Genomic DNA, 24,689 nt, shown 5'->3' on the forward strand with positions numbered 1-24,689 from the left:
CTATGTGAGCAAGGTTGCTGGGGCACTGGCAGGTAGATCTCTGTATCTGGAGCTGCTCCAGTGCCCCACAGGCTTCCTTAAGATGGTGGGGAATTTAACTTGGGTCCCACGCTTAGCTCTGCTCCACTATGTTCACTGTCTTTGCTGTGTTGGCTGTTACTGACAGGTGAGCCAGGTAGGTGGGGAGCAGGCCAAATGGAGCAGTGCCTCCCCCACATCACCAGAATGTATCCCCTCCACAGGAAGGTGAGAGTGAGAGCCACTAGCTGCTGAGACCAGAAAGATGTCCACAGTATGTTGAGTATAGTCTCCCAGGTTTAGAACCAGGAGCCGCTAGTACCCAGAAGGACTGCAGAAGGACTGCAGGACTGTGAGAGTGGGTGCCCATATTTGGAGACTCACTCTCAGTACAGGAAGGTATTTGCTCCACAGCAGTGAGAGTGAGTGCCCAAGGTCTGAGCCAAAAGGTGCTGTTCCCAGGAAGATATCCAGAGAAAATGGGCTTGGGCGGAAAGTGGCCTAAAGCTGCGGGGTCAGAGCCTAGCAAGCTGCTCTAACAGGTCCCAGGAAAGTATCTAGAGATTGTGGGTTTGGGCAGATGGGTGGCCTAAGGCTGCGGGGTAGGAGTCCCCACCACACTCCCTACATGTGTCACTACTGCAGGTCCCAGGAAGATATCCACAGATGGTGGGTTTAGGCGAGTTGCATAAGGCTGCAGGGACAGAACCGAGAGAGCTGCCACCACCAGAATCAAGAAAGTATCCACAGATGGTGGGTTTGGGCAGGAGGCCTAGGGCTGTGGCAGTGCAGGGTGGAAGCCCAGGAAATTTTCCTGGTATTAGCCAGGTGGCCTGAGGATGGACCTTCGAGTATCCCTGCAGATTCTCTTCTCCCCTGAGAAACACAGACATCGTGATTTTGGAGTCCACTGTACGGCCTGCTGGAGTCACCCTGCTCTCATTGCTGAGCTGTTGTCCAGAAACCCTTCCTGGTCAGCACCGCCATCTTGGATCTCCTTTCCCTTTTTTTTTTTCCAATGAAGTAGAGAGAGGTGAGCATAGATGTTGTGCACACTGGTAATCTCAGTTTTCTGGGAGGCTAAGGCAAAAAAAAAATTGAAAGTTTAAAACAGGTTAAGTTACATAGAAAGATGCTGTCTCTAAAAATCAGGGTCTGTTAAGGTAGATTGGGCGCAATTAGAAGAGTGCTTGCCTGGCATGCGTGAAGATGTATGTCTGATCTCTGTCATTGCATGAACTATTATACACCTGTAGTCCTAGCACTTCAGAGGTGGACGCAGGAAGAGCAGAAGTTCTGGATCATCTTTAGTTGTATTTGTAGTTCAGGGCTTTCTTGGGCTTCATGAGACTCTATCGCAAAATAATAACAACAAAATTTTATGTATCATAAGCTGATATTACACTTGTAGTATTTCTACCTCAGTCTCTCAGAGCGCTATGATTATTAATGTGTACTTCCATGCCCAGCCTCCTCTAGTTTTCTTCATTTATCCATCAATAGCGTGTTTTTCGTTTCTGTTTTGCTCTTTTTTTTTTTTTTTTTTTTTTTTTTTTTAATCTAGTGCTAGGGACTGAACCCTTACACTCATCAAGCAAGTGTTCAACCACTGGGATACCTTTAGGCCAGACGTGCTTTTCCAGTAAACACTCTGGGGTACTGGTGGGTCTCATGCCAGACTTGCAGAATAATTTTTTAAGAGGGAGATTTGATCATTTATTTATTTTGCTTTATATTGTTGAACAAGATGCAGAATAATTTTTAATTTTCTCTTTTTGGTTTGGAGAAACCTTCTCATCTCTCTGAGGTGAGAGTGAGACTGTTATGTTTGTGGTCACTCTGTGGCTCTGGAACTCATATGCTCTCATTCATAGCACTCTTCTAGCCTTCAAATCCCAAGTGCTGGGATTATAAGTGTGAGCCATCATATGTAGCTTCTGTTTGAATAATTATAAAGACCACTGATTTTAAAACTTAAAGTGCTTTTACATGACAGTCTGGTACCATACTCCATTTTATAAATGGGAAAGCCAAAGGTCAAAAAAGGGAACTAATCTGCCCCACAACATTAAATGAATAGTAGAATGGGCAATAGGACCTAGGTCACCCAGCTCTTCACATAATTCACTAGGAATGGTTGCAAATGGATCTGAGGCACTAAGTTAAGAAAGAAAGGAGAGAAATAGAGATGGCTATACAGAAGACCAAAAAAAAAAAATCTTGGATGTGTACACAGTGGAGGGATAAGAAAGAAAACTTATCACAAGCAGCAAAAGTAGATGAAGTAAAATATTTGGATCTTAGCCCAATCTCTTCAGAACCTGCCAACTCAGCAGTTCTCAAATTATTATCTACGCACCCAGGTCCATTTGGCAACCTAGGAATAATGAGGATTCTGAACATTCTGATTTAGTAGGGTTGAGTGAGGGTTTATGTTTGTGCAATATTTTTAGAAGGTCCCTGGGTAGTTCACAGTCAAATCCACAAATGAAACCATAATGAAAACCACTTGTCTAATTTTCTAAAATCTTGGGGGTTAGTTGCCAAACAATTTTAAGGAAATATCGAAGTCATTTATAACTCAAATTCTCCCTGTTGAAAGATTACAGACCATGGGTCCCTGAATAGAGTTTGACATCTTATGAAATGTTTTAACTGATCCTTCTGTAAACAAATCATGGCATTTACAGGAAAATGAATGAAACTGGAAACCATTATATTAAGCAAAATAAGTGAGACCTAGCAAGACAAATACTGCATGTTTTCCGTTACCTATAGAAAACCTAGGTTTGAAATTAAGTACCAGTGCATTTACATTTATATATGCATGGGTGTGTAGGTCAAAAGGGATCATGACAAGGTAGGAAGTGACCGTAAGAGAGATGAGAAATATGGTAGTGGAACATATATGAAAAAAAAAAAAAGCAGGGGGTACTAACTGGGAGAAGGAAGGACAGTGTGAAGAGAGAAATTAATGAGAACAAAATATAATGGCATATATGCATGAAGATGATGAAACTCATTTTTACACACTAACTTAAAATTAATGAACAGAAAATAAAATGGATCTTTCAAAAAAAAAGTAGGCTTATCTATCGAGAACATTCAGTTGCTAAAGTGATTGTCACACAGCATGTGAAGATGAGTTCGATCCTCAGAACCCTCATAAATAGCTAACTTTTAATCCCAACATGTGAGAGGCAGAGGCAGGCAGATTTCTGTAGTTGCAAGGTCTGCCTGATCTGCATAGTGAGTTCCAAGACAGCCAGGGCTATGTGGAGAGACCCTGTCTCAAAGAACTAAATAAATAAATGGATGAATGAATGAACAAACAAACAAACAAACAAATAAAGCAGGCAGAGAGCATGCTGTTGTAATCGGTGATTAATATTTACTATTGATTTATCTTCTGGTAATGCTGCTGTTAATCCTAAGCAGCTGTGTACCCAAATCACCACACAGACACTGGGTTTATTTAGTTAACCTAGAGCACAATGCTGGGCAATAACTACTCCATCCTAAACCTCCAATCCCTCATAGTTTCCTAACATTTCCTAACATTATCCTTGCTTTTTGTGATATCTTAGGTCCAATCCATCTCTCCATGTAGTTCCAAGATCTCTCCTTCAGCTCTGCTCTCCAACCTCTTCACCCTTTCTCTCCCACTCATTTCCTGCCCTCTAGCTCCTCCTCTCTTTCCTGTCCTTTGGCTCCTCCCAGCTCAACAATGTGTCTAGTTGCTTTATTTGGAAGTTTACACTAAGTTGAGACAGGATGCTTAGAATGAGTATCACAATGCAATATACGGATTGAAACCAGAGAGTGGAGGGGGGGGGGAGAAATCAGCATTTGAATGAACAAGGGTAAGGTGTATACATTTCAAAAGAACATTATACCAACAGCATGCTCTCATAATTCCAGCACATTGGACATAAAGACAGGTGGATTCCTGGCATTCATTGATCAACCAAACAAACCAAAGCAGTGAATTCCAGTCCAGTGAGAGAATTTGTTTCAAAAAACAGAAAGATGGGCTGGCTTGATGATATGTGCTTTTAATTCCAGCACTAGGAAAGCAGAAGAAGGTGGATATCTGTGAGTTCAATGCCATCTTGGTCTACATAGTGAGTTCCTGGACAAGCAAAGTTACATAGAGAGACCCTGTCTCAAAACACCAAACAAACAAACAAAATCCAAGAAGATAGATAGCTCCCAAAGTTGACCTCTAGTCTCCACCTACATAAACATGTGTGCACCCACAAATATGCACACAAATAAAAACAGGTTCAGCCCTGAGACTTGCACCCTAATAATACAAACCATTAATCTACAAAATGTGTAAAGAGACAGATTATATTTTTGTCAGTATCTGCTGAGTGTTGGAATTATAGTTATGCACAACTGTACCTGGTTTCTAAAACATATCCATCTTAATTAGGTAATATATTTTATTTTGTAAAATGCAACATTATAGTGTCTTTGGATATTATTTTGTATTTCAAAAAATATTAGCTGCATGGGTAAACTAATCTTTTAATTACTATTGCTGTGAAGGGACATCATAACCAAGGCAACTTATAAATGAATTGCTTAATTAGGGGTTTGCTTAAAGTTTCATAGGGTTAGTACATGACTATCAAAGTGGGGAGTATGGCAGCAGACAGGCATGGTGCTAAAGCAATAGCAGGAACAGTAGCTGGCAGAGTTTATATCCTGATTTGCAGGCAGTCAGAAAGAGAGACAGCGACAGAGAGAGATACAGAGAGACTGAATCTAGTGTGGACTTTTAAAACTCAATGCTCACCACTAGTGACAGACCCTCTTCCAATAAGGCCACACTTCTGAATCCTACCTAAACAATCCACTAACTGTGAACCAAACATTCAAATATATGAGCCTATGGGGGCCATCCTCATTCAAACCACCACAGTAACTATCAATTAAAATGCATTGACTTAGGTGTTTTGAAGCTGTGACTTGGGAAACTGATAGGGATAATTTGAAATCTATCCCTACTTTGACAGCAGTTTCTTCACTTGTATAGCACTGCTGTTCTCTTAGTGTGGCTTCCCAAAATGAAGATATGATTCCGGGCAATCACTTACACTGTAATGGTGAAAAGTCTCTTGGGATCCCTGTATAAAGGATTTGTAGGATTTCCAAATTTGGCCATGCAGCTAAGATCTGAGATCCTATATATGAAATGTACATTTCCATAAGTCTGCTTCAACACAAACAATGCCAGGGCCAATTCATACACCTCAACTAGCTATGTTCCCGGAGAGGGGAGGGTGAGTGCTGTTTATGCACTTCAACAATTAGTACTTTGGATTTATTAGGGTGCAGAAGTTGAGGGTTTAACCCAATTTTCTTCTAACAATCCACTGTTTTCTCAGTCTGGAAGGCCTGTCATCCTCCATTTGCCACTAGAGGGCATACAGTTCAAAATGATTCCTTGGTTTTCCAAATGGCTTATGACACCAGGTTAACATCGTCATGTAAACATTGCCATCATAATTTTTTAGACACATCAACGTATACAACAGTACACTCTGAATGTTTTTTAGTTGTCTTACTGTTTATAATATATACCAACAGAAATAAAGCCAGAGCTTTCTTGAGATTATGAAGGAAGAGGGAAAGAATGGTGTATTCGTTCCTTTTCTTATTACAGTGACCAAATGCCTGAGGAGAAACAACTTAATAGAGGTGAAGTTTATTTGGACCCATGCTTTGAAAGGCTACAGTTCATCATGGTGCAAAAGGAATGATAGCAGTCATTCTGTGGCAGAGAGTATAGGTCACACTTAGGTGTTCACATTTCACCAGGAAAAAAGCAGAGAGAGGGAGAGAGGGTCAGACTCTAAAACCTCAAGGCCCAACCCACTCAGTAACTTCTGGCATCTATGCACCACTTTAAAGGTTCTGCAATCTTCCAAAACAGCACCACCAGCTGGAGTAAACATACTCTGACACACGAGCCTGTGGAAAGCACTTCACATTCAAACCATAACAAAGCAGAAGGAGAGATTGTTATGAAGCTTATAAGAATTTTAGAGGAGTTAAGGATACACACACACATAGTTTAAATTGTAAAGATTATTTCATTGGTATATATGTGTCATCTAATTGTATACTTTAAATATGTAATTACATTATAGTACATTTGCTGTTTAAGGAAAAAATGCCTTGCTTTTTAACTTAAATATGCCTTTTTCTTGTTGTTTTTTTTTCATTATGCATTCATATAGTATCAATATGTAGCTGTAGCTGGCGTGGACTTCATGATTCTTTTGTCTCAGCATCCAGAGAACATGCCTTATAGATATGTGCCACCACACACACACGCACACAAATTCCTGTTTTAAAAGAAAACAGGACAATGAGGGAAGAAAAAAAAGGAGAAAAGATGTACATAGATGAAAAAGATAATAATAGCCCATAAAGAAAGAAATGGGCTGGAGATGATGACAAGAACTAATGGGACAGATTCTTTTTTTTTTTTTTTTTTTTTTTCTAATAACAGGCAAAAAGATGGAAGGTACAGGTGAAAGAGAAAGGATCCCAAAACCGAGAGGGGAAAACTAAGTCAAAGGGAGAGGAAAGCACAGAATCTCAGGGACAGAAATATATGTGAGGCATGTTATAGAAACGTTGCTGCAACAAATTTATATTAGATGAGGGTGCAGAGACTGAAAAATGGACAGAGCCTAGGAGAAGATGTGTAGAGGTGGGAGCTGAAAGGAGAAAGTAGAGATTTGTTATCAGATGTCCTTGGTTGCCTCATCTGGCTCAATCCTCCTCCCTTTCTATTTGCCTTTAAAAACATTATAAAGGAAGAAAAGAAGGGTAGGAGGGAGGGGAGAAGGGAGAAAAGGAGGAAGGGAGAAGCAAACATAGGTCTGGGAGGTGACTCAGTGTTAAGCCTGAAAATCCGAATTCAGTCCCTGAGATCCACAAGATGGAATGAAGAATGGACTTTCACATATTTTCCTCTGACCTCCATGTGTGTATGTACCACTTCCCTTACACAAATAAATAAATATGTGTGTGAGACCAAAAGAAGAAAAAAACACTGTTTAATTATCAAATCCCAAATTCCAATCCATGGAGCACAGACTCACAATGCCTTACCTATGTTTACTCTGAGTACACGTTGTTAGTATTTAGGCAGCCTGCTTCTGAGTCGTCTAGTAACCTATGATGTCATCGATGTCATAATGTGTCTCCCACCAGGTAGTCACACCTGGCAAGTGAGGTTCAGTTGCTCCACAAAATGACCAACCTGCCACTTTGTCTCTCTCTTGCACTCTTACTCTCTTGCTCTTCCCCTCTCTTGCTTTCTCTCCCCTCTCTTTGTCTGGGTTCCTCCTCTCCCCTCCATGCCTCACTTTCTCTTACTCTCTATCTCCATCCAATAAGCCTCATTGGATTAAGATTGGTTGTGTGCATGGCTTTTTATATAAATACTAACATTTGATGCTGAAACCCTGGAGGGCTCTTTAGTAATGTTTAGACATGCTAGAACCCTTCTTCACATGCCCTCCCACAACAAATCTTTCTTTCACACCCTCATCTCCTGCTCTATTAATGATCACTTAACCTGCCACTGTGGCCACCACACACATCTGTCCCACTACTGATGGCTGCTCAGGCACGTGTGTGACCTGCAACTGAACTTTTTCTTGAGGACACCCTCATCTGCTCCAGTCTTTCACAATCGCTAACTTGCTTGTGCTAGACTTCATTGTTAGATAAGCCAGGACTTGGAACCTACCTACACAGCATGGAGGGTTTTTAAACTGCCCTCAAATGGCTTTAAATCTTACCACTGCCTCAGGCCCCCCCCCAAGAAATCAGATTTTAAATTTTCCACTTTACTTGTATGCTTACATATGGAGCAGGGTTTTTGAACTGCGCTGAAACCTGCTCACCTGTGCCACCCAAAGACAGGCCTTGGGTCCTGCGACCCTGGTTTCACAATGTCGCCATGGCCTCGCACCACACATGGCAAATTGCCATGTTGATTTGGGGATAAAGAGAGTAGAGCCATGGCTTCACAGCCATCTCTACTAAGGGCAAGCACATGGTTTCACTGCCATCTTAACTTTCGGCAATCAAGGGCAGCCACATGATTGGCAGCCACCTTAGTTATTTAAAAAGAAAAAAAGTTTGCAATGCCCCATCCTGCTTGGGTATAGCCAAAAGTCAACTTCACCGGGTAACTGTTTCAAATGTAGCCAGAAAGTATGCTGGTCCCACGGCTGCCTCAACAAGCCATAAGTACCTACTGGCAGACTGGCCTCTAGAAGTCAGAAAGCCCATGCAGGCTTGTCCTCTGTGCCCAGCCATGGAGACTCAACCAGCACAAGAGACACAGACACTTTCAGCCTTCAAGCTCCTTAACCTGGCAGAAGACAAATGCCTTCAAGATTCAGGGGCCTCTACCAGCCTTGCCAAGCCCAGATAATATTGCAGGTCTGTTTTAACCTCACAATCGGGTTTCATGGTCATATTGCCAACTTCTGTCTTTGGAGACTTCAGATGCCTTCTCAATTCTCTTCATATGCAGAAGACCAGGCCGTAAGCCTCACTCTTAGCGTTGCTATTGTCAGGCCTAGACAGTCTAGTTTGCTATCAGACTCAAAAAATAGGCCTCAGATGTAACATTTTACCATCCCTTTAGCTAAAGGACAATAAATGTTCATAGCTGTCTCACTTATGTCTAATGGTAAATATCTAGACACAAAGGCCTAAGGATACAAAGGTTTAAGTTATAAAACTTATAAGAAAATGTTTGAGGGTCTAAGAAAGTGTTTTAAAGTTGGTAAATGCAAACTTAAAAATTGGTTAAGCTTCCCTTCCATAATGTGTAATCATAGTAAAAGCTAAGATCAAATGAGCTTTTGTCCCTTCTATTTCAGGAAAGATTTCTGCCTTTTCAGAGCTCACCTTAAAGAGTGCTTATACTGTTAACACAAAGGCGTATGTCTACTGCCTTTTCTACAATGCATATTTCAGTGCATATTACCTTTAATGTAATATGCCTAATGCTAACATGTCTAAAGTGTTATCTCCTTTGTAAAACTTGAGAGGGACTCTTGTAAGCTGCAGGAAATCCACCTGAATCTACCTCTCAGGTCAGTTGGGCACCAGATAAGTACTGCATCTCTATTGTCTATCTCAGTGGGTGGGGTTACTCCCCACCTTTCCCTGGTTTTGGGACTCCTCTTTCCTGGCTACCCAATCATCCACACATCCAACACCAGCAGATTGAGGAGTTCCCTTCCATGGTCGGCATAAACGTTCCCCTTTGTCTGAGAGACTGACAAGTATCTCTCCATTTCACCGAGGAATACAGATACTCCCCCTTCTTGTCGACCCTCACACAGATGCCTTTCCTTGAGTGGATAATCTTTTCTTTTTGCCAACATGGTCTCTCGACTTTTCCTTTCCTCTTGTGTGTCAGACACACCATGGGAAAATTCTAGTACTAGAGAGCCCTGTCTCCCAGGAGTCTTCCCTGTGGACCCTGGCACTGCTCGTGATGACCTGCTTTGCCACCTTGTGCCCACATACCTATGGTTCTCCTGTACTTTGTAGGGATACCCCAAAGACTGGCAGAACTGAATTTCTCTCTTCACCCATGGGAATTGCATCTTCCACCATAACCCCAGGCACCCTTCTGGGATGCCTCCTAGATAATTTCACATTCGTACACAGAGCACCCACTTTAAGGGACTCTAGGCTTACATGCTTTTGCGACAAAACTTGGCCTCAATTTCCTAAGTTGACATATCCAAAGCAAAATCTTTTAAATTACTATCAGCAATCAGGTAAATGGAGGTTCCCCCCAGGTAAATGGAGGTTCCTATGTTCAAGTCTCTTCTTCCATTTCTGTTCGCTCTCCCAAAAAGTTTCAAACATACACCTGAAAGTAATGTATACCTAAAATAAGTTTTTCTGTAACCTTTAACTTTGTCTTCTGCTTATATATACGTTCCAGTATCCTGCCAGACACAGGTGTTTCCTACATCCAAGACATGGCCAAAACAGCTATCCACAGGTGTTCCAGTCTAACCTCACAGACTGTGCCAAGTTGGACCTCCTCTTTCCTGGCTACCCAATCATCCACACATCCAACACCAGCAGATTGAGGAGTTCCCTTCCATGGTCGGCATAAACGTTCCCCTTTGTCTGAGAGACTGACAAGTATCTATCCATTTCACCGAGGAATACAGATACTCCCAGCCATGGATGTTCTCACAGACCCTGGATAGCATCAAAACAGCCTGTTCTTCCTAGATTTGGCCAGCATTTCAGGCTTTTGACCTCCCTATCACCACCCTAGTGTCAGCAGAAAGTAGCTAAAGGTGATTGGTTTCTTTGCCTGTGATCCACTTATTATCAACAAAAGGCTAAACTGGTGTGCTCCAGGACCAGCAGCTCCAGGTTCTCCCAGCATTCCTCAGTCCCTATCTGCTGCTGGGCATGGCTGGCAACTCCACCTTCTACCCTGAACTTTTCAGGGCAGGGACTTCCTCTCCTCCTCACCATGTAATCTGGGCATTTTGGAGCTCTTACTTTTTTCCTCTCTCTCTCTCTCTCTCTCTCTCTCTCTCTCTCTCTCTCTCTCTCCTCTTGCATGGTGACTAAGAGCTGCTTCGAATGAACCTACATTTATATACTTTAACTTGCCTTACATGAGAAGCAGCCCAAGCTCCTCATTTTTTAATTAAACCAAAAGGAAGGAGTGTTAGTATCTAGGTAGCCTGCTTCCGGGATGCCTAGCAACCTATGATGTCATCATGTGTCACCAGGCAAGTATTCACACCTGGCAGGAGAGGTTCAGTTGCTCCATAAAAGGACCACTCTGCCACTTTGTCTCTCTCTTGCTCTCTTACTCTCTTCCTCTTCCCTTCTGTTGTTTTCTCTCCCCTCTCTCTGTCAGGGCGCCCCCTGCCCCCACCATGTCTCTCTCTCCCTCTCTCTTTCTCCATCTCCATCCAATAAACCTCATTGGATTAAGATTGGTTGTGTGCATGGAATTTTTATATGAATACTAACATATGTGCTTTGGAACTTCAAAATTGTTTGGATTTCCGAAATCCAGTACAAACATATACCAAACATACTGAGTCAGATCTGGGGCAATACCTAAACATAGAACGTTAATATTTTCCTGCAAAATGAATGCTTTGTTCCATATTATGAAATATATGAACACTATATGTAGCCTCAAGGAAATTCTAGTTAAGTTTGTCATGGCCCCAAAAGATTTTTATTAATGTTAACAGGACATGCTGGTGCACATCATTAATCTCAGCACTCAGGAGGTAGAAGCAGGTAGATGTCTGTCTACATATTGAATTCCAAGCTAACGAGAGCTGCCTCAATCACATCTCAAAAAGAAAAACTTTTAGACCAATTCCTTTAAAAGCTCTTAGCTTCCAGAGCCTGTGCATACTGCTTATGTCTTGTTTTTGAAGTAAAGTCATGGGATCTCGGTGTCTGTCCTTTAACTGTTGATACGTTTTTGGATGTAGGTTTGAAACATGCATTTTAAAAATATTTGAATTGCTTAGGTTCTGAGAGGACACATGGCACAGGACTGAGTTTGTAGCAGACTTCCAAACACCTGCTGAACTGAATCAGCTTGATTTAGCCCTCCTACACTCACTTTTGTTAATCTTAACTTCAGAAAAGCAACAGATGCTCTTCTGACTGGGGAAGTTAATCTGGCTATGAATATAAAGAAGGAGTTAAGCTAGAATCGTGGTTGTACATAGGAAAAAGCCATTTGTTCTTTTATTCATCAATTTAACAAATACTTTTAGAGGTTCCTAGCACTGCAAATAACTGAGAAGCTGCTGGGAGCACCATGGGACCAAAATTCTCTCCTTGTCATTGAGAGATCCGTAGTCTGGGGCTGTGTTAAGACTGTATCTCAAAGTGACACACACCTGTGATCCCAGCATTCAGGCAGGCAGGGGCAGGCTGATCTCTGTGAGTTTAAAGCCAGCTTGGCCTACAGAGAGAGTTCCAGGATAGCCAGAGCTATACAGAGAAATCCTGACTTGAAAAACCAAACCAAGCCAACAAAGAATAATATATCTCAATGGTAGAATGCTTACCTAGTATATGTGAGGCTCTAAGTTCAACTACCAATAACACACAAAAAGAGAAATCCCTAGTCTGATGGAAGAGACCAGTTGCTCACATACATCTTTCAATGAAGTAATAGTCTGTGTGCTAGAGGAGGGACATTGAGAGAAGCAGGAAGTCTAAGCATACGTCCTCTCCACCTCACATATGGCATGGGGTTCTCCATAGAAGAACCAGGGTAATTCAAGTCACGTCACTTTTAGGGTAAAGCAAGTCACTGCTTTACCATCTAAAGTGGTAAGCTGGTCTCCCTGATTCTTAATTTAGGGAGTTTAGAGGTTCTATAAGTTACTTTTCTGAGGAATTGAGAGCTTCCTCTATAAACAAAGAGAACACCATAAGGCTATGTTAGGTGCCTTCCAGTGCTTAATGAGCATCACCTTGCATGGCCCACTGGGGCAAAGGGTCATGACATCCTAAAGGATACTTTAAAACATTGCTGAGAGACCCTGATGTAGATGGTCCTGCCTCAATATCCTCCTTCATCAAAGAAAAGGGCTTTATCTAAAACATGTTGAAATTTCTCAGTGACTGGGAGATCTTGGTTAACCTCTTCCTTCACCTAGGAACTGTGATGAAGGCCATTAGGTTATTCATCTATAAGAATAACAAATGAGTTGGCATAGGTAAACTTTTTATGTTTTAAATGTTTTTGTTATTAATTTTAATGTGTGTATATATCTGTGTCTCTGTGTGTGAGTATGTACACCTGAGTACAAGTACCCAGGGAAATCAAAGGCACTGGAGTTCTGGAGCCACCAGATATAGGTTCCCAGAATCCAACTGCAGTCCTCTACAATAATAGTACCCATTCTTAACCTCTGAGCCATCACTCCAGCCCCAGAATGTAACAGCTTTTAAATGCAAAGTACTTAGCACCTGCCTTAGCAGAATGCTGCCATAGCAGAATGATGGAGGTGGAATAATTTAGAAAGGGAAGAAGTTTACTTTAGCTCCTAATTCTGGAGGCTGAAGGCCTAAGACTGCATTGATGGCATGTAGTGATGGCTGGGGGTTGCTTCCTCCTGTGGTGAAAACTATGAAGGAGAAGTGTTGCTTTTCAGCAAGCTGATTTTATGAACAGATGAGAATCCAGTCCTCTGGGATTAAGAATTTACTTCCCTGAGGATTAACCCAGTTTAGGGAAGCAAACATTAATTCCTCCAGAGGGTGGCGCTCCTATGACCCAACCATCTTTTATGGGTCCCACAACCTTTCACCTTGTTATACTGGTGGCCATATTCCAATTTGGCTTTGGGAGAGGACAAGTCACATTCAAACCAAAAGAACACTCACTCAGTGTTGGCAGCTGTAATTTAGGATTGTCTCTTGGCCAGTGAATGCTGCTGTTGTGCCCAGATCTTAAGGTTCCCAAAAGCCACCAGGAGCCAGACCACGTATGCAAGAGCGAAGAGCTTTACTCGGGCTTAAGCTCGGTCTCTCCACCATCACCAATGCAGTGGATCAGAGAGGAGAGCCCCAAGCAGCTCCACGGCAGAGTTTTTATTGGGGTTTGAACAGGAACTGGGAATTCCCAGCTTAGCAGTTACATGGTTGGATGACATTCAGCAAGGGCAAGCTTGTTACAAAGTGATTGGCTAGCTAACATAACATTGAGCCAGCTATCTATGGACTTTGGGAACGTTTGGTATTTTCTGTGCCATGAAATGTTTTCCTACAAGGTCAGTGGGCTGCCCAGCACAGATGCCCCAACCTGAGATAAGATACCTTCCCATTCTTGTGGTTATCCTCGCGCTGTTCCTCTGGTAGGGAATTCTCTGAACTTGTTTCTGGAATTGATGACCTAGTTCCTGGTGACTTTTCGGGGTGTCAAGTCTGGTTATCTCATTGCAGTTTGAATGAAGTCTACAGTCAAGGAGCTGAACTTTTATTTGGGAAGGTAGTCCACATAGAGACCCGTAAATCTCATGAAGCTATCCTAGTCTAGAGAAGGAAGCTGAGACAGGAATGCCCCCTCTGCTTCCAGCCAATTACATTCAGGAAGATCACCAGTGAGCTCCTTATGTTAAGTCTGAAATCACTGCAGGGAGACCACCACTGACATATGCTACTGGCAAAAGTGTTTCATTTCGAGTAAACAAGAAACCTGCATGCAGGGAAGAGCCACTTGTAAAAAAAAAAAAAAATGGTAACCAACCCTGGACAAAGGCATGCAGGCCTTTTTATAGGAAACTAGGGGCATTCTAGCAAAGGCTTCTTTCAAACTTTAAGTTCTGTGACCAGCTACCATTGCTATTACTGAGCCTTCTTTTCTTTCTTTCAAGACATTTTGGCTTACACCCTTGGTAGATTTCTCTTCCCTCTGTTCACTCCATGGTAAGTACTTTGTCCTCCATCTCTCTATATAGTGCAGCTGATCCTTGGAATTTTTTCTCCCTAGGACGACTCACATTTTCCTACAACACTCTTTCTCTCTAGCAATGTTTTTCAACACCATTGTCTCGTTGAACCCTATTCCAATGACAGTAAAAATTCTCTAGCCCTAATTGCTCTTCTGAGCTACAATACCCATAGAACTGGGTAACAACCGGACATTTCCACATAGAAGTTTTATAAGCATGTCAAACCCTGCATTGCTCTAATCAAACATACCCTCCCTACTCCACCTACACAAACAAAAGCCATTATTCCTTTTTATGTGTTCATTATCTACCTCTCCCATGTCACATCCAAGTATATAATACACAAATAGTTCTACTTCTAGAATATAAGCTATTTCTATCACCACCCCATTCTAGACTTCTGTCATCTTTCACTTGTAAAAGCTTTCTCTCTCTCTCTCTCTCTCTCTCTCTCTCTCTCTCTCTCTCTCTGTGTGTGTGTGTGTGTGTGTGTGTGTGTGTCTTTGAAATGTGATCTCATTGTTTAGTCACAGCTGGCCTTGAACTTGAAATTTACCTTCCTTGGCCTCCTAAGTACTGGAATAGAGATATGTGATATTATGCCCTGCTCTTTTAAACAGATCTCTTTTCAGAAAAGGCAAAAATAATCAGTTTAAACTAGGCCTAGTGGCCCACATCTGTAATTCCATAAATCAGGAGGCTGAGGCAGAAGGATCAGGGATTCAAGGCCAGCTACATAGGAAGTTTAGTGCCAGCCTCAGGAGACTCTGACTCAACCCCTGGCTCCTCTCTCTTTGAAAGAACAAATAAATAAAACTCATTCCATTGGTTATACTATTTTGACAATGAGGCTGGAATATAGCTCAGTAGTACAATGATTGGCTAGCATGCACAACACTGTGATTTTTATCCCTAACAACAGAGAGAGAGTGTGAGATTTTGTGCCTCAGTTTACAGAAAATATTATTGCATCTCATATTTATGCAATATTTAGTGTCAGCCATTCTTTTAGGAACTGAGACCCAGAAACAAGTGTGTATGTGTGACAGGGGTTTAACTGGATCATTCAGCCTTAGCAGAATATTGACAGGACTGCCCCAGTCAGGAACGTAATTGTAACCTGAACAAGAACTACTCAGATAAGCCACTTCTGGATTCCTGACCTTTAGATACTGAAAGAGAAAATAAGTTGTTATTTCAAGATACCAGCTGGGGTCCAGGCAAGATGGTTCAGTCAGTAAAGACATTCTGCCAAGACTGCTGACCTGAGTACAAGCCTCAGGACCCACATGGTGGAATGAGAGAACCGGGTCCCACATGCTGGCAATAGCATGCACATACTTACACAAATAAATAAAGGTTAACAAAAAATGTTGTTGGGTGTGGTAGTACGCACATCTGATCATAGAACTCAGAAGGCAGAGGCTGCTCTGATCTAGAGAGTGAGCCTCCCCATCTCAAAAACGACAACAAAACAAATTGGGGGAAAACATGTCATACAGCAAGAGATAAGTAATTTGTCAATGTATTCTGTTACTTAGAACGTTATTCACGCATTCATTTATTCATTCATGCAACAAATATGGAAGGAATGCAAATAAATATTAGTCTTTATGCTGGTGGTAAAACTTTTTTTCTCTGCCCATACACCTTTCTTTTACCATGACAGAAACTATTCCTTAATGCTCAAAGGTGACATGACTTGTTGAGTTTCCCTGCTTTTACACTGCTGCAGAGACTCTTTACTCTTTTTTTCCAGCCTGTCAGTTTCTCATTCTTTCTCAGTGTTGGACTCCTGTATTGCTTCTAACTTTTTTTATTTTTATTAATTACAGTTTATTCACTTTGTATCCTCCCTGTAGCTCCCTCCCTCCAACCCTCCCAATCCTACCTTCCCTCCACCTTCTTCACCCATGTCTCTCCCCAAGTCCACTGATGGGGTAGGTCCTCCTCCCCTTCCTTCTGATCCTAGTCTATCAGGTCTCATCAGGACTGGCTGCATTGTCTTCCTCTGTGGCCTGGTAAGGCTGCTCCCCACTCAGGGGGAGGTGATCAAAGAGCAAGCCAATCAGTTCATGTCAGAGACAGTCCCTATTCCCATTAATATGGTACCCACTTGGACACTGAACTGCCATGGGCTACATCTATGCAGGGGTTCTAGGTTATCTCCATGAATGGCCCTTGGTTAGAGTATTGGTCTCAGAAAAGACCCTGTGCCCAGATTTTTTGGGGTTTGTTGCTCTCCTTGTGGAGCCCCTTTCATCTCCAAGTCTTACTATCTCTCCCTTCTTTCATAAGATTCCCTGAACTCTGCCCAAAGTTTGGCTACAAGTCTCAGCATCTGCTCTGATACCCTGCAGGGTAGAGCCTTTCAGAGGCCCTCTGTGCTAGGCTCCTGTCCTGTTCCTGTTTTCTCTCTCTTCTGATGTCCATCCTCCTTGTCTTTCTGAATGGGGATTGAGCATCTTAGCCAGAGTCCTCCTTCTTGATTAGTTTCTTTAGGTGTACAGATTTCAGTAGGTTTATCCTATATTATATGTCTATATGAGTGAGTATATACCGTGTGTGTCTTTCTGCTTCTGGGATACCTCACTCAGGATGATCTTTTCTAGTTCCCACCATTTGCCTGCAAATTTCATGATTTCCTTGTTTTTTATTGCTGAGTAATATTCTATTGTGTAGATGTACCACAATTTCTGTATCCATTCCTCAACTGAGGGGCATTTAAAGAAATGGTCAACATCCTTAGTCATCAGGGAAATGAAAACCAAAACAACCCTGAGATTTCACCTTACACCCATCAGAAGGGCTAAGATCAAAAACTCAAGTGACAACACATGCTGGAGAAGATGTGAAGAAAGGGGAACCCTCCTCCACTGCTCGTGGGAATGTAAACTTGTACAACCACTTTGGAAATCAATCTGGCGTTTTCTCCAACAATTAGGAATAGTGCTTCCTCAAGATCCAGCTATACCATTCCTAGGCCTATATGCAAAAGATGCTCAACTATACAACAAGGACATTTGTTTAACCATGTTTGTAGCAGTTTTAATTGTAATCTCCAGAAGCTGAAAACAACCCAGCTTCTACTCTTAGTAACTGTTAGTACCAACGAAATGATGATGCGCACAGAATTTATATGAAAGAGGTTTATTAGATGGAGATGAAGAGAGAGAGAGAGAAGGAGCGAGCAAGACATGATAGGTGGAAAGGAGGAGCATGCCCAGACAGAGAAAGTAGAGTGAGCAGGAGAGTGAGAGAGTAAGAGGGCAAGAGGGCAAGAGAGAGACAAAGTGGCAGGCCGGTTCTTTTATGGATCAAATGAACCACACGTGCCAGGTGTAGCTACCTGGTGGGCAACATATGATGACATCATAGGTTGCTAGGCAACCCAGAAGAAGGCTGCCTAAATACTAACATTTCCCCCTTTTTCTATAATTGAAAAATGAGAAGCTTGGGCTGCTTCTCGTGTAAGGCAAGTTGAAGTATATAAATTTAGGTTCATTGGAAGTAGCTCTTGGTTGCCATGCAAGAGGGTAAGAGAAAGAAAGAAAAAAAAATAGCAACAAAATGTCCAGATTACGTGGTCAAGAAGAAAAGGGGAAGCCCCTGCCCTGGCAAGTTCAGGATAGAGTGTTGCCAGTAGAGAGTTGCCAGCCATGCACTGCAGCAGGTAGGGACTGGGGAATGCTGGGAGAACCTGGGGCAACTTGTCCTGGGCCGGAAGCACACCATTCATTCGAGCCTTTTGTTAATAATAAGTGAATAATGAACATAGATTCTCTTCTGGCTACATCCTGCTGACACTGGGGTCCCTGTAGAGAGGTCAAAAGGCTGGGCAACTCCAGGAAGAACAGGCTGTTTTGATGCTGTCCAGGGTCTATGAAAACACCCATGGCTGGGAGGAAAAGTGCAGGTCCAGCCTGATGGAAGTCTGTAAGGTCAGACTGGAACACCTGCGGTAGCTGCTTTGGTACTATTGTGGACGCAGGAAACACCTGGGTCTAGCAGGATACTGGAACATAATTATAGACAGAAGACAGTTAAGTAGGTTATGGAGAAAATTCTTTAGGTGTACATTTAAAACTTTTGGGAGATCGAACAGAGGTGCAAGGTTTGGGTCAAAGAGACATGAACATGGGAACCTCCATTTACTTAAGGAAACCTCCATTTACTCAATCATTGACAATAATTAAAAAGGTTTTGCTTTGGATCCGTTATCTAAGGAAATTGAGGCCAAGTTTGGTTACAGAGGTGTGTAAGCTTAGAGGCCCTTAAAGCAGACACTAGGTGTAGAAATCTGAAATTCTCCAGAAGACATCCTAGAGGAGAATCTGGAGGAACAGACCAATGGATTATTCCCACTGGGCAGGTAGGAGTCAGTGACCTGTCAAGGGATCCCAAGAGCAAAGCTTGACTAAGTAGATTGGTACAATCTGTTCCCAAAGCTGGTCCGCATTGGCCAGAGACCAAAGGCACAACTGCCCATAGCAGACACAGTTTACGTAGTGCTAGGATTTTTGTAGATGTGGGAGAAGGGGAAGGGAAAGAAACCATGCCAGTAGAGGGGAAAATCTTACCCACGGGAGAAGGAGGTCCTACAGGAAGGGTTTGGATGTAGGTTGGCAAGAGCAGTTGGAAGTTTTTGCACCAAACAGAAGTGAAGACTCACCAAATGGCTGGTGTTGGGTGTGTGAATGTAGCAATTGGTAGCCAGGAATTGATACCAACCAGAAGGGAGGCCTCACTAATCAGCTGGTGTTGGATGTAGGAATATAACAATCAGGTAGCCAGGAAAGGGAAGTCCTAAAACTAGGGAAAGGGGAGGAATCCTACCCTCTAAATAGGCAATAGGTGCAGTACTTATCTGGAGCCCAACTGATCTGAGAGGTAAATTTCTTGCAGCTTACAAGAGTTGCTTTTAAGTTTCACAAAGGAGATACAACTTTAGACATGTTAGCATCGTAATTGTAATTTGCTGTGAAATATACATTACGGGAAAAGGCAGTAGACATACACATTTATGTTAACAGCATAAGCATTCTTTAAAGTGTGCTTTGAAAAGGCAGAAGCCTTTTGTGAAGTAGAAGGGATAAAAGATCACTTGATCTTAACCTTTAGTATGATTACACATCTTGAGCTTGGAACCATGATAGTGGGTGGTATAGCTCAATGTTTTTGTATTAGAGTTAGATTAATAAATCATAGCTCTACTGTTAAAGGCCAAAGCTCTAGACAGTCAATATAACAGTACCATGGCAACAGGAGGAAATATTCAGCATTTTTACCTATTTAGGATACCTTAAATCACCTTAGACCTTACAACCTTTATAACTTACATTTACCAACTTTAAAACACTTTGTTAGACCCTCAAACATTTATAACTTACATTTACCAACCTTAAAACACTTACTTAGACACTCAAACAACATTTTTCTTAGGCTTTTGTGTCTAGTTATTTACATGAGACATAGGTATTTGTTAACCATTAAATATTAGGAGTTTAAGTTTTGTCTCTGTAAAGTTGGAGCTTTAAAAGTCATAAATATAGTCCATTAAAGTGAGAGTATAACAGGTTTTTGTATGCTTTAGTATATAAAAAGTTCATAGCTTATAAAAGTCTAAGGCTATACTATAGATTAATAATATTACCATTTTTAGAAAACAAGACCAAGCATATTTCAACCTTTTGATAGTGAAGATACAGCACAATGACCAAGTTCTAGCATTTAAAAAATGCCTCTAAAATTAATAGATCTAAATTTAATTTAGAGTATTGGTAAAAACTTGTACGTAGTAACCTGATTTATGAGTTTTGAAACCAACAATACAGTAGAACATATAAAGCAATTTTAAAATTACATTTGAATTTATATAGCAAACGTATCAGCCAGAAAGCCTAGTGGTGAATCTGGATCATAGGCTGCTTATGGCAGGAGAAACAGCATTTATTAATTTAGGAATTGATAAAGACATAGGCAGTTAGATGTACATTTTAAATTAGCTTAATTTGAATAGACCTTTAGAAATTTGAAATTTGAAAAATTTTGAATAGAAATTATTTTGAACGATGGTTGAATCATATATATTGTAAAATGTAACTTTGAATTTTTATAAAAATCCATAATAATTTAAAATGAGACCCGTTGCTGTCCCAGTCCAAAAGGAGACAAAACAGAGGATCAATCACGATCAAAATTGTTCATACCACGTGGTCACCTTAAGGCTTACAGGTTAATTTTAAGATTTTTTTTGAGAGTATATTAAAAAAAAAAACACACAGTATATTTAATGAGATAGCAGGCAGAGAGAAACAGACAAGACTTTGAGAAAAGAGAAACAGGGAATTGTTTCTTACTTCACAGATAGCTCTTAGTGTTGCTGGATATTACTGGATATTAGACATTTGAGTAGGGCAAATACAGGTGTAGACACCAGAGCTTTCCCTAAGAGGAGAGAAAATATATGTGGAAGCCATTCCTGTGAATGAAAAAGGGGAAATGGGAATGAACCATGTGTCTAGTGGTTCATCAACCAAATAGCAAGGCCTGAGAACCTCTGTGCCTGGTACCAGGGTTTTATCAGCAGTAAGGCCAAGTTCTTGTAGAGGGAATCTTACTCACGGAAAAGGATAGAGGCAGATAGCCAGCTTTAGAGTGGAGGTAGGAAGAGGCACAGTGGCCTTATAGGATCTATAAGAGATTGCAGTTTTGCAGCTCTGAAAACAATGGCACAGAAACAAAGTAGTGAAAAGCAGCTGGCAGTGGGGGAAACCACAGAATTTTGTTGTTGTTGTTTGTTTGTTTGTTTTAATATAACCAAGACGGCTGCCAATCATGAGACTGCCCGTGATTGCCCTAAGTTAAGATGGTAGTGAAAACATGTACTTGCCCTTAGTGGAGATGGCCGTGAAGTTGTGGCTCCACCCTCATTAGCCCAAAATCAACATGGTGGCTAGCCATGTGATGTGCGTGGCCACAGTGGCACAGCAGGACCAGGTGCTTGCTGGTGAGATGGCTGTCCAAGCCTAGTTCAAAACTCTCTGCACGTGCATGGCAAAACTGAAAACCCTCCTCTGCAAGCCAGCCTCTCACAGCAGGCATGGGAGACTTAAAACCTCTCCCATGGTGCCTGAGACACCTGCACAATCTAAAGCTATCTGTGTGTGTGAAGGATCCCCAGAAATGGCTTACTTAACAGCGATAGTTTAGGAGCAGGCTGTGTCTGTGTGCGAACTGGCAGTTTCAGCATCTGGCATGAGCATTTTAGTTTCCCCAAGCTGATTCTGGTGTACCATGAGGAGCTGCCTTGTCCCGTGTGCTCAGAACACATGGCAGGACACCGAGTCTGAGCAGCTGTGAGCAAAGGGACAGGTATGAGCAGTAAGGTCAGGAAAGTTGAGAGAAAGTATAGGTTTTAAGGCATATATAGTTGAGTAGTGGTTAGGGGTAGGTAGAGCAGATGAAAAATCTCTTGCAAGCATCATGGTTTGATTAAGGGGTCCTGGTGTGACCAGAGCAGGTACTACCAGCAGAGCCCTTCCCAGCACAATGCACCAATGATAGGACCAATGTAATGATGATGCACACATCTTTTATAGGAAAGAGGTTTATTGGATGGAGATGATGAGAGAGAGAGAGAAAGAGACAGCAAGACATGATAAGGGGAAGGGAGGTGGTTCCCCTGACAGAAAAAGGGGAGAGAGCAAGAGAGCAAGAGAATAAGAGGGCAAGAGGGCAAGAGAGCAACAAATGTGGTGTGCTGATCCTGTTAAGGAGAAACATAACCACACCTGCCAGGTGTGGCTACCTGGTGGGCAACACATAATGACATCATAGGTTGCTAAGCAACCCAGAAGCAGACTGCCTAAATACTAACAGCACCATGCTATGGTTTAGTTCTCCATTAATGTTCAATGTGCACTGCACTCAGGTATGAGATTTTTTTTTTGTCCAATCAGATTCAGTTTTGAGTGAGAATCTTAAACTTATGAAAAATGCTTAATCACACTTATAATTATTAATTAGAATTAAGCATATACAGTATTTCCCTCCCCTCAAATTAAACAGTTTTAGCTGAACACAGTGTTGTTGGGGAAAAACTGCAGCACTTAGAAGGCTGAACAGGAGTGTTATGAGTTCAAGGCTAGTGTGGGCTACATAGCAAAAGCCTGCCTTTAAATAAACAAACAAACAAACAAACATACAAACATACATCCATACATACAAGTGAGTAAACAGGCCAAAGCAGGAAGACCATGATTATTTCAAGTCCAACCGGGTTTGTATTTGCATAGTGATATTATTTCTAAAAAGGGAAGTTACTAAAGCTGGACAGAATAGATAAGGCAGGATAAAAGAAAGACTTCTTGATATAGTTCTTTAAACAGCTTTAATTTTTTGTTTTTGTTTTTCAAGACAGGGTCTCTCTTTGTAGTCCTGGCTGTCCTGGAACTGTATAGACCAGGCTGGCCTTGAACTCAGAGCTCCACCTACCTCTGCCTTCCTAGGGCTCAGAATAAAGGCACTCACCACAACTGCCTAGTTTAACAGTTTTAAATTTTGGACCCTGTGAGTGCTTAATTGAATGATTGATTGATAACATTAAATTATGAGACAAAATTCATTATGTTATTTAGCTATACATGTAAAATTTCAAACTCATTTTCTGAAAAACATTAATGTGCTTGTTCTCCAAGGATGTCTCCATTCAGAGGCCTGAACCTAAGGTCAAAGAAATCAAACATGAATGGTAGCATTTCTGCAGAAACAGTAATAAGTCTAAGAGGTCACCCCCTGAGCCCTCTGCAGCAATACACACCATGCATTTCCCAAACACAGCCTCTGCTCTGATCCCCTTTGTCACCCTGCCCTGTATCAACTTGTGAGTGATACAAATGAGTTTGTTTTTATTAATGGAAACTTGAAGCTTCTTGAATAAATTCATGCAGAACAGAAATGCAAGAAGGGGCCATCGGTTTCTGAGAAAAGACAAACTACAGCCACTGACATGGAAGCTTGAACAGTTCAGATGGTGTGAGTCTCATGATCACAAGCAACTTGAAGCTGTAATTCTGCCTGATTACCCTGTGCTGTCAAGTGTGGGCAGGAAACCTCACGAAATTAATGTTTTGTGTGGCAGTAAGGTGACAAGACTGCAAGTCAGAGCTTATTTCTCACGAATCAGGAGCTAGGCTGAGATGTTTCAAGAGGATTTTAGAACAATGCTTTGTGGAAACTGACCTATCAAGCTCCAGATTCATTTATTTCTAACTCTGTGGATTTCTTTGGGATGTAGTCAGGAAAAATGTCCCTGTGTACACTCTCTCACACATGTCCAGTTATTTTGTGGCACTATAGTATGGGAGGGGTTGCAAATGAGGGGCAAGATCATTAGAATGGTAAGATGACTCTGGAAAGATGGACTCTACCTTCTAATCTCTTAAAAGGCTAATGCCTTGGCAACAGCTGTACAGGTAAAGGATGCCAACTTTGAGAATTGCTTATATTGCTTTCACAAGACTGATTAAGAAAGTGTGACCTGCTAAGAACAACGACTACTGTGTATCTGTCCTATCTACTGGTCTTTGGCATTTAAGCTATATTATCCAGAATTTAAATATCAGTTTCATATCTTCCCATCAAAATAGCAACTCTAGCCAAAATTTAAATGGAAAGATATACTACATGTAAACTATATGAATTTAGGAAAGTTATGTAACCTCTCAGGACTTCAATATGTTTCTAAAATAGAGGTAAGTCTTGCTTAACAAAGTTGTTGTAGAGGATGTAATTAGTGAGGTACAGTGACTGCTTGGCATTCATGCAATAACTAGCCTTATTGTAGATACCTTTGATTCAGAGTTAATGTCACAACTTATTAATCATGTGCCCTTGGCAAGTCACCTAATCTCTCAGAGTTCATTTTCTATGAAATGGACAACCTTATGAGGTAGGTACCTTTAAGTACAGTCACGATTTCAGCACAATGCCTAGCATTGTAATAATATAAAAATGAAAGCTGGAAGTTGATAAGATGGCTCAGTGGTTAATAGCACCTACTACACTTGCCAAAGAGCAGAGTTCAATTCCTAGCAGTTGTGTTGGTGACTAGTGCCCTATAACTTCAGTTCCAATAGATCC

This window comes from Meriones unguiculatus, chromosome X (genome assembly GCF_030254825.1).
Source record: "Meriones unguiculatus strain TT.TT164.6M chromosome X, Bangor_MerUng_6.1, whole genome shotgun sequence".
NCBI lineage: Eukaryota > Metazoa > Chordata > Mammalia > Rodentia > Muridae > Meriones > Meriones unguiculatus.